Genomic DNA, 12,154 nt, shown 5'->3' with positions numbered 1-12,154 from the left:
AAAGGTTGTTAACACAGAGGTGTAATGCTGGGTTTTGTATTCCCTGTTGGGTAGAGTCAGCATATTACTTCTTAGTTTCATCAGACACAGGCTGAAATCAACGTCATTGTGGATCATTTTTTTAACGCTGAAACCTCCCAGCCACCAGGCTCGGAGACAGCCGTTTCCTGTTTAATTTGGTCCGAGAGCCACACAGCCACGGCTCAGCAGACAGCTTGATGTTTGAAAACTCAACACAATATCTGCAGGTCATAATTCTCGTGCGGGGGCTCGCCTCTCATGTTGAGAAGAATTTCTGACACACCGAATCCTTACTCAGGCAGAATTGCACAGCACTGGGAATTGGATATGTAGTTTATGGGCCAGAATATAAGAAGAAGAAAAAAAAATCTCACAAATTTCCTGGGAGAAGACACATTGTCTAAGTTCTTTTGTGTAAAACATGCATACTTATGAGAAAAATCCACCGTGTTTGGTGTTTATTTGAAGAAATAATTCCATATTGGATGCATATGTAATTTTAACTGAATATCCTTTAGTGTCTTGAACGGTGTATCATCTTAGCTACTACCATTAAATGCCAAAAACAATGTGCTCAGTCAGATGATAGTACTACACTTTTATGAAGTGTTGTAGCTATCAAAGTCCAGTGTTTAGTACTGTCAGGATATGAGCAAAGGAGTTTTTAACAAACTCTGAGCAGAAGACATGTTTAGCATGCAAATAAGCAATAGAAAACTCATAGAAATATGTTTACCTTATTCTGCCCTACAGACAAGGCGATGTTCAACTATTGTTGGAAATGTGTTGGAACAAATGCTTTGCGAAAAAGATTATGTAATTTTTTTTTTTTTTAAGTTAAAGCTCACCTTATTACATCACCTTTTTTTAAAAAAAATCTCTAAAGTTTTTTGTTGTTAAGATTAGCTAGACTGTTTGGATTATCCCTCTAGTTCATGATGACTTGCCAATATTGCTATATTACAATCTTGCAGCAGAACAGAAAGGTTAAATGTAGAGTGGAGAACAGCTAGCACTGAACACATTGGTGTTTTTCTGAGTTTAAATATTTGTAACGGGGCCACTGACATAAGATTCACACCAGATGTCAGTAGTAACTCAAGTAACCCAAGCAATCCACACAATACAAAGAAAAAGTTTTCCAAAATGTAGTTGAGTTGAAAGTTCTGCAAGTCCTTTTAATAATACTCTCTGATATTCAGTTTTCACATATTTTTAAAAAAAATACAAATCAGATGATTTGTAGTTTTACTTTCTTTCTCTGAAACTACATAAAGGTTTCTTTGACTGTGTGTTTGTGACTATCGCCTCGCTTGACAATAGTGGAAACAATGAATGTGTTGTGGACATTGTGGTTTAGCATATTGTTAGTTGTTTTCATGGGAAAAACTGATTTTTTTTAAGGTCTTTTAGAGTCTCTTTGAGTGCTCCTTGGTTCTTCAAAAACTCTTGATTATTGTTTTTGACATTTCTGTCAGAAATCTTATGAGGGTGACATGATGTTATTTTCGCTTTCGACTCCAACACTGCTCACTAGGGATGCTCCGATCAGGTTTTTTGCTGCCGATTCTGATACCGATCACCCATGAGGCCGATCTCTGCCGATCACCGATCTTTGCCAATCACCTGAATTGGTTGATTTTTGGCGTTAGTTACAAATGATACTATGTTATCTTGCAAAATTAAAAAAAAAAATCTGGTAATAAATTCACCTAATTAACATAAACATGCAGCATGCTTGCAGGCACAATACAGCAGCTACTCAGTTAAAAGGACAACTGAAAAACCTGCAACCAGTTGGACAACATTTAACCGTAAGGTTCTCTAAATTATGCACGAGTCAAATAAATCTCATAACACTTATGTCAAATAATGTCTAGTAAAAGAGGGAAACATTCATTCAAAGTCAAATGCAGATTGTATCAAAATAAACAATCCCGAGTTACTAAATCATAACTTCCTGATGGCATGGCTAGCTGGTTAATGCTGGTTCTGATTGGCTGGTTCTGACATAGCTGAGTAATTCTGCAGAACACAGGGAGGAGGCAGAGGAGATCGATTATTATTTATTTATTTTTTCATAAATTATCTCTCATGTTTGGACATAGCGAAAGTTTTAATATGTGAATTTTTAGTTGTTATTGTTGTTTACGTTACATGCTGCAGCTTTAAGCAGTGTGAGAGTTCACTGCGGGTGAAGGTTGAGCGGCGTTATGTCTGAAATATTACTACCAGTAGCGAATAGCGGCAGTTCAACAGCGAGAGCAGAACCAGCGTCTTACACCGCCAGCTCGAAGTCTTTTAATTATTTTTCTGGTTATTTGTTTAGCTTTCTGACCGTGATGCTAATCCGGGTGAGTGTTGGTAGTTGTGCTGCTTTACCTGCTATCTGGCCGCTCCAGATGTCCTTTTGTTCCTGCAGTGAGCTTTGATATAGCCAAACTCCATCAAGTACTGTACTTGTTTTTTAAATGCCATATTAGATGCGCGCTTGCGCAGTGTAAAGGGAAGAGGAGATCAGCTGCACAAGCAGGCTGCGAAGTGAGATAAATGTGATCAGTTTTGGTGATCGGCAACAAGAGATTGTGATTGGTGATCACCGATCATACACTTTTTCACTGAAATCGGCCGATTACGATCGGTGACCGATTGATCGGCACACTTACTGGAACATTCAGAAGTTTCGAAACATAACCAACTAATAGTCTTTCTGATGAGAAACTTTTTCATAGGATACAGCAAAAAGAAAAAAATGTCTCCCTTTTCTTTCTTACTTTTTCTTTTACATTTTTTGGTACCTACATTTCCCTTTCTTGGGGAACGACATCACCTTTTTGCTCCATCCAGGCCCTGTGGGTGTTGGGATGGGACCTCAGGAAACATCCATTGTTCCATTGTGACAATAACTCATTACATATTTAAAACATGCAATGCAAAAAAAACCCAACTTTTTGTTTCAGGCTTTTTAGACTCTCTGCCTGCGAGGAACCCTAGTAAGCAGAACCCCAGCTACTCATCTCCCTCCTGCAGCTCAGCTCTCTACAAGATTGCTGAATCAACAGAGAACTGAAAGATAAGCAGTAAAGTCAATGAGGTAACAAAGGAATGTGATTATAAATGGCTAGCAAAAGGTCTTTCTTGCATTGGTTAATCTTTAATCTTCATGACACCAGAACACGGGGACAATGGTGCTGCATGTTGTGGTTCCATGAAAAAACCACTGTGCTCCCAAAAGAGCATCGCTGCTGTTCTGCAGTTTGGTAAAATGTGTTTCCCTGCATGGATGAGATCAAGTCTACTTGGATTAAATAATAAATGTTACATCTGGGACAGGAGGAAAGTGCTGCTTTCTAGAATAACAACCTTCTGCCTCTTGTGGAACACGCCAAACAGCGCTTTTTACCACCAACTTGATCTGTTCATGAATTAAACCTGAGGTCAGTAGCAACAAGCATTCTTTCTTCTCAGAAAGGGATTGTCATAAGATCTGAGGCAAGCTGACCATATGTCAAAACGCAGCAACAGTATATGAATGGAACATTTTTAATAATAGTCTAATGAGGTGATTAAAAAAATAATAATTACAACACAACCTTTTACATTTGAATATTTCAATAAAACACCTTTGTTAGGTTTATTCTTCAAATAAACTCTGAAATGATCACAAGGACACAAAAACTTGTCTTTCGCTAAGGGGAGAAGCGTGTCAGACTTAGCTGCAGGCAAGGGCGGGCACTGGGGGCATTGCCTGCTCACAGAGTCAGCTGTGCCCCCCCTGGACTGGAAGCTGTTTGTTGTTTTTACCTTACAGTGGCCAACTCTCTGTTATTCCTATATCGATTTGATACAGTAGTGAGCTTTTGCACTTCCCATATCTGTGCTTTCTGTCACTTTTTTTCAGCAGTTAAAACTGTTTAATCGTTGTTTACACGTAGTAACCTGTTTTTCCGAGCCGCCTTTAAACGCAACATGAGCGCTACGACGCTCGCGCTGGGTTTACACGTGTGCAGCAGCCAAGGACACCAGCTGCTGTGCAGAGCTAGTCAGGTGTGTTAGAATAATGGCAGCAAACCAGCAAAATGCAAAGAACTTTTCACAGTTTTTCCCCCAAACTAACTGACTGAGTTGAGTAATGCTGTTGGACACAGATAATGTTAGCTAAAAGATGACTAGCTAATACTAATACACAGTGGTGGAGAAAGTACTGAAGTACTTGTTGTGTTTCCTCAGGCTTCAGAAGCAAAAAGCCTGAACCGTAATCTCCCCCGTTACTTGGTCTCTGACACTAACGACAATGAACACACATAATATACTTGAAAATAAGTACAATAAGGTAAAGACATTGTCCGTTAGAATGGATTAAAATGTTTAGATACTTAAATAGCACATTTTTACAAGAAAAATGTCAGAGAATATTGCCTACTAGCATAAGCTAAAGTTAATGTTAGCCACAAAGTTTAAAGAAAGTAAAACTCACCTTCGTATCTGTGAATGTATAACGAGGCGTACATCTTAAAACCTTTCTCCAGCTTATGTATGTATAAATATCTATTTTTCTTTTATAAAGAAACCTTTTATGGAGCTTATTTATTCCCTCATTCTGGGAAAAGATTAAACTGGTGTGAACAGAGCTGTGTTTAGATTTTGTTTGTAGCGACGGGGAAACTGGAGCTGTGGTGGTGGAGTGGAAGAAGGGAAGGCAGAGGAACTCCAGCCATGACGGCTAGAGCTGCCTGACGCTCACACTCTGCCTCCTGCAGCAGCTCCACCAACCCCAGGGAACTGAGATGGGAGGACCAGCCCTCCAGAACCCACATCAGTCTTATGGCGATCCTGAGGCATCTGATGGAGAAATAGGGCTTCGCCACAGTCTCCACGTAACCCTTTATAGTAGACGTTAATTCATTCCAGCATGCAGGGTCCATGTTGTTGCTCTTTCTTCTTTTGCGTACCTCACCGTAGTCACTTGTGGTCGGGTCCTTCTGTCATGATTTGGGGTGGTGAAGGTGGTGAGGCAGACGCAGTGGACCCAGGTTGTAGAATGAAATGATGATTTAATGATAAATAAAGCACACAATCCAGGCAGCACAGTAGAGCAGAAGGCTAAGCCCTTACAGAAAAATACCATGAAATTCACATGTAGTTCCCATGTTCCACACGTGGTTCCCATTTTCCACATGTGATAAAGTATTTTGTTCATGTTCACATGTGCACAACATAAGATCAGATTTGTTTTCAATGTAAAGAGCTGGTGATTATACTGAATATGTAATAAAAATCTCATTAATTTTGCATGTAAAAATCACATCTGAAAATCCTGTACCACATAAAAAATGCACATGTGAATCACAAATTCTCATGTTTACGTGTGATTTTGGAATACTTTGTGGTAAAAACCCATGTGATTCCCATGTTTTCACATGTGTATCACATGGGATACACATAAACTAAGGTGAAATAAATGTTAAGTTATGCCAGAGGCATAAAATTTTACTTTAAGACAAAGCAACACTTATGTGTTAATAGAAATATTTGATAATAATGTAAAGTATATAGTTAACTAAAATAATAACCAACTGGTGTGAAATAAAAGTTTAAGATGCTTTCTAAAATAAAATAATACAAAATAAAGGATTTAAAGCTCTGCTAAATCTGAGCTACATATTCAAATCCCGTGTTACTTCAAAGATCTCGTGAGATGTTTTCAAGCCCCCCCTGTAGAAGATTCTTCATTTGGCACCGTTGGACGGTTGAGGACTGTTAATAAAAAAGTCACAGACTGACATCTTGTTTCCTGTGCATCTATCTGGGTTTGTGTTGAAACAGATCGGCAGCTTATTGTTTTCAACTTTGAGCTGTCTTTCAAATCTGTCTGTACATGAACAGAGACCATTTTCTCCCTGTTCTGTTTCGGTTCTGAGATCACTGTGTCCAGCATGCTTTCCTTGAATTTAACATTTAGCTTTTCGTAAAGCTGGAGCTGTGAAAAGCAGCGTTCATAATTTTTTTCTGCCAGATTTCTTTTTTCAGAGAGAGATGCCTTGGTTTCCCACAATTCTTGGAGCAGAACCTGGATGCCGTCTGGTTCGGGCAAAGTGACTGACTCTTTTTCAGTGAAATAGGTCACAAAACCTCTTATCTTGTAAGGGAGCTACCTAGTCACCTTCTCTTGCTTGCATTTCAATATCAGCAAAAAATATTATATCCAATTCTGGTTCTGACTCAGGAGACGTTTTCCAAAATGTGTACTTGCGTGAAGGTGCCTGATGACCTAGTTTTTCTGGCAGAGAACTTCCATCATTTTCCAGATTGTCTGTGAAAAAAGTCAGATCCACCTCAGCGCCTGGCTCAGGGAAGGTTTTCCACAGTAATGTTGACTTCTTTACACCCTTGCTCTTAAATTGCCGTTTCTTCCCTGGTTTCTTCCCTGTCTCCTGTGTTTTGGATTTGGATTCATTGTCAGTGGTCAGCTGTGGAGCAGAGGTCGTACAAGACCCCTTTTCTAAGAACACTGCCTCAACATCATGTTGTCCTGACACAGACTTTTAAACAATTTTAGCGGAAGATTTTGCAGTCATGGAAACTGATGTCGCTCGGAAATTTTCTTTTGGGGTCTTGACCTGACACTGGGTAGGTTGGATTGTCTCTGGTTTGTGCACATTCTCCTGTGATTCAACGGTGGATTGTTTTTTGGTGACCATTGGAGTGAATTCTGGGTAAATCGTTGGACTTATTGGGCCTAGGTCATACACCTAATTTCCATAGGTTAGAAATTCATTCCCATTCTTCCATATTGCTGGTGTCTTCTTGACACGCTTGTGCTTCGATTGCTGTTTCTTTCCTGTCTCCTGAGGTTTAGAGGTGGAATCGGTCACCATTGAAGCACCTTGCTTTTCGGTATAGAAGTCAGAAATCTCTACATTAAGTCGAGCGTGTAAGTCCAACCAGGTCTTAAATGGAATCATCTTTTTCTTCCTCTTAAGTTTAGCTGGCTGTTTCTCCCCTTGTTCATCCACCGTCTCGTGAGTTTTAAAAATGTATTCTTTCTCAGCGATCTCTGAACCGTCCTGGATTTCAGGGTTTTGAGGAAAACGATGCTTGTTGTCCTCAAACCATAAGTTGAACGGCACCTTCTTCTTTTTGTTTTGCCTGGCCCTCGGCGGCTCAACTTCTCTCACGATACTCATGTCGGATGTTTCAGTTTCATTGATGGGCTGCTTTGACTGCATTCTCCAAGTCTTCACAGTTAGGAAACTTATTTTGATCTGCGAAATTAGATCTGCAGCAGGTTTAGCTTCCTTCCTCACAAATTGTCTATTCACAATAGCACTTTTTAGAAACTACATCTCAAGAGAAAACATTTTGACTATAAAGGCCCATAAAGCTTGAAGTTGAGAAGTTGTTTGAAGAGAAATTACGCATGTGTTTGTATTCCTAAATGCTTAATTTCCCATGCAAGAGATGTAATATTATTTTAAACATAAAAAAGAAAATCAGGCTTTAGGTTTGTTTGTTTGTTTTTTGCCATCTGGTGTTTATGAGCAATATGAATCACCTTAAACCCGTTGCTAGGCAACATTCAAGCAGGGCAACCATTTCCTATATTCTTTTGTGTTTAGTTCTCTTCTGTGTGTTCTCTCTCTGTGCACAGACAGACACAAAAAATCTGCAAGTCAGATTTTTTACAGATCGGTGATCGGCCCAAAAAAATTGCAATTGGTGCACAGCTGCTTTTTTTTTTTTTTTTTTTAAATAGCAATTTTTCTGTAGAACGGCTGATAACTAATCATTGTGAAGACCATTGCTAGAAACAAAATAGTTATTAAAGAAGTACTTGAACATCTTGAATAGGGCTGTTGTAAATGAATATTTTAGTAATCAGTTATTCTTCTGATTAATCGAGTAATTGGATAAAAAAAAAAATCTTTTAATAAAATATTGGTAAATCTGGCATAACACCTGTTCTACGGATATCGGATATCAATATCAGTCCAGTTTTTCAGTTTTGGGCGTCCCTAACAATAACTTTTCTGTAGTTTAGAAAACTAACCTGTAACAATAATAGCTCACTTTCTAAGTTAACACTCAGACACTCATCTGCCAGCCATGTAGCGATGTATTACGGACAATACATTTTACCCCAACAACGATTTCCGGGGTAAAATGTATTTTCCGTAAAAATGTATAAAATGTAAAATGTATTGTCCGTAAAGCTACACTTACACTGTAAACGTCAACAACTCAGGCGGAAGTCAGAGCTCCGCGCAACGCAAATAATGTTCCGGCCGGAACACAGTGCGCTAAATAATAAAACATAAATGAACGAAGCAGGTAAATTTTCCTCCAGAAATTTTAATAATCGAGGTACTTGAATCATTCGAGGAATCGTTTCAGCCCTAAATATGTCCACATATTTGAAAGAACATTCCTAAAGAAGAAAAACTGGACAGTGTTGTTTATTGTATTTATTGTATGTATTGTATTTATTTATAGCATCGTTAAAAATACCACATGCAAAGCAAAAATACAGCCCCGGCGGATGGAGGATAAACACAGCCTGGATATGAATGTACTCACCACTTGGAAGTAGGCTTTCAAAACGCAATCTGAAGAGGAGACATTTCTGATTTTTTTTTTGTAAACCTTTTCCAATGCTTTAAAATTAACATCCATATTTTGACAGCTCCCTCCTTCTTGCTCCGAACCACGATCGCTCCACCGCCTCTGACTCCGCAAGCACCAGATCAGACACAACTCCAGTCTGGCGGACCGTAGAGCCGCTGTTAGCAAGGCTAATGTTTTGAGAAGCGGAGAGTAACGATGGTTCTGTTCCATGTAAAATATGAGTTTTAAGAAATCCTGTTCGCTTGAATATTTTCTTCATCACCTCACTGTCGCGTTTTTTTTTTTTTTGTTCCTGCGCTCCACTGTCATGCTTTCTGTTGTCCTCCATGGTGAGAAATGACTCCCTGATGCTCCTTCCCATTGCTAAAGACACGTCAAAGTTGGACCAATAATAATCAAGCATTCATGATGGACAACTCTGTCAAAATCCTCTTAGCCAGTGATACAGTTAAGGCATCCTGACCTTATTCATTCACAAAAATACAAAGCATCATTCGGGGCCCCCAAAGCTCCGGGGCCCTGGGCTGCAGCCCCGGTAAGCCCATGCTAAAATCCGGGCTTGCCAATACAGCACCTTAAGCTTGTTAACAAGTACAGGTTCAAAAGTGGGTAGTACCTGTTATATTCATTTGAGTAACTTTTTTTTATTTTTAAAAAAGGTACTTATAAGAGTAGTTTTACTGCACTCTACCTTTTTATTTTACTTGAGTAATATTATTGTTGCTAAATAGATTCATTTTGTGGCAGTCCTGCCCCCCAGGTCAACTCTCCATCTGGGGGCATCAGCAAAAATAAGCCCCCTGTTAAACTCGTCTGGATCCGGCCCTGCTAAGCTGCGAGCTAACTCCAACAGGCTTGCAGGCCTTCAATATTTATTCACTTCTAATAGGCGTGTCGTCAGTTATTTTTCAACGGCACAGGCAAGTACAGGAAAATGTATTCCATATACGGCAACTCTTTAAGTCAGCTAAGGTTTACAGAAACCTAAGCTGTAGACAGCTGCGAAAGCGTCTGCATATTGTCTGGAAACATTTTTAACAGGAAATCACACCTTGCAGAAGTATAAAAACAGCAGTTACATCAGTAAATAAATGGTAAAAAGTATCAATTCCTTCAATTGATGTATGGTTTTAGGATTGTATACGTTTATGTATTATCTAATTAATATCTTTGCCCAGTTGTGTGCCAAAGCCTTTCTTAGGACCAGACAGTAGCCAAATCTACAGAAAGTTAAGCTGCTTTATTTTAATTGTATCACAGTGTCTTACCTGTGTAATGAGCAGCTCACAGATGCCCTCCAAGATGTTGCTCTAGTAAATGGAGGATTACAAAGTGTCATCACATGTTAATTAAGATAAGCTAATGAACACGTCATGTTAAAGAAAATGGCCAATTAGGCAAATTGGCTAATCGCCTGCGTTTCCACGGGCCTTTTTTTTAGGATCTCAGGGCTGTCTTTGACAGAGATTTCAAGCCTTGGAGAGACGTGCAGCGTAATTCAGAGCTGACGTGTTTCCAACGCTTCGCTCTTTGCACAGGGTTAAAGCTGCAGAGATGATAACGTATGTAGAGCCTCGCTCACTGGCTCCTGTTCTGGAGAATTCGTTCTTGTCACGAATGACTGGCTGTTTTCTGCAGGACTGAGCACAGCAGCTAGTTGAGATTGTTCGCTCAGACAGATCATCTGTGAAATAAGCAACCGTAAAGCGCTTCAGCGGCATACATCAGTCTGGATTTATGGCAACAATTCAGGAATATCACACACAAACCCTCGCAGTAGGTTGGAGGCTTTTATTTGTACGAAATGTGGCATGACTGTAGTAAAACAGTGCAAGTATCAAGATAAATCTTTAACAGCTAAAATGAGGAATGCTTTTGCTTCCAGGTGTAGCTTGGTAAGCCTCAGACTTTCTGTTGTTCTCCTGATGACAGAAAAAGCCTCTCAGAAAGCTGCTGATTGTTTTTTTATTCTTTTGTTTTTTAGCCACTGTGTGCATTGAGCCCGACTTGTTCTGAACAGAACGCCTGACTAACATCACATTTAGGGTTCAGACAATGTTGTTAAGGGGCCTGACTGTTCGAGACAGTTTTGGAGTTTTGAGCGATTTAGTTCATCTTGACCTTTGCAGGTTTTGAGCAGAAGTCGTCTGATGGTCAGCAGAAAACAAAACGAATCTCAGCATGAAAAGAAAATCTTAGATTCTGTCAAGATAAAGCATAAACCCTTTTTAGTCTTTTCAAAAAATAACCGCTGCTACACTGACGTTTCCAAATTGCTATCACAGTCACACTGTAATTTGTTTTATTTTTAAACATTTTGAAACGTAAAATCAAAAACGTTTTGTGCCTTTAATTTGTTTTTTGACTATATTTTAGAGCGCACTCTGAACATACCAATACATCTAAATATATTTTATAACCCATTACATAACATTTCAGTATTAAAATCCATTTTTTTTTAATTTTTGGTTTTGAGCAACTTCATTTTTTTTGGCTTTCATTAGCTGCAAGCCACCATTCTAAAATGAACAGGGGAAAAAACTCTTGAAACGTATCACCATGCATGTTTTTAAGCGAGTTAACGTTTTATTTTAATCAAGGAAATCAATGCAGTTTTACACAATATTCTATGCTCCTGCATGTCTTCAGGCGAGGGATGGAATGTACTCTGAACATATTTATTACGTGTGTCTGGCATACTGTCCCAGTGGGAGATTGTGCACCAGGACACACAGACTTTGCAAAGGGGTGTTCGTACGAACAATGTTGTGTTTAGTTCCCAGTGGAACAATCTGTAAAACTGGTCGCGTCGTGGCGTCCTTGTCAGCTTCTGCTCATTTGCTCCTCTCCAAAAACGAGCACGCGAGGGCTCAGTTGTTCCGAAACCAGCGCGGGCTTACATTTAATACGAATGCAAGGTGGCAACATAAATCACGCGGCGAATAATTATTTGGAAATTGCAAATCCAGGCTTGGCACTTCAGGACCACAGGGAGCAGAGTCAACCATTAGCACGAGTTTGTTGGTCTCACATCATCAATTTAATTAAAAATCCATTTAAGATGAAAGCCTGGGGAGAGTTCTTTTCTTTTCGTTTAAAGGAAGTCGAGACGTCGAGGCTGACAACACGAGATTCCCGAGTTTCCGTGCCACAAGACGGGTAGCGAATAGTCAATGTGCGTGCTGTGCAACGTCCTAGCAGGTGTGAGCACATCTAAAACCGGGGCCCAGGCGGGACGGAAACGGTGGGTCGGATCGCTCAGTTCCTAACTGAAGAATCGGAGGTCCCTGACAAATGGTCATATGATCACAGAAAGACCTGCAGAGGTGCTTAAATTGCAACACCCCCCTCCCACCCACCCACCTCTCTGCCATATGGTCCATAAATCATGCCCCTGGTGCTGACTGTTGAAATCCTTCCCATATCCACAAACTCCCAGCACATGCTGCACATGGACAGCAAAAAAAAAGAAGACATTCAGGTCGAAGGAGAAACAGTAACTTGTGCT

This window comes from Xiphophorus hellerii, chromosome 12 (assembly GCF_003331165.1).
Source record: "Xiphophorus hellerii strain 12219 chromosome 12, Xiphophorus_hellerii-4.1, whole genome shotgun sequence".
NCBI lineage: Eukaryota > Metazoa > Chordata > Actinopteri > Cyprinodontiformes > Poeciliidae > Xiphophorus > Xiphophorus hellerii.
The sequence above is the reverse complement of the archived record's forward strand: the minus strand, read 5'-3'. Positions refer to the sequence as shown.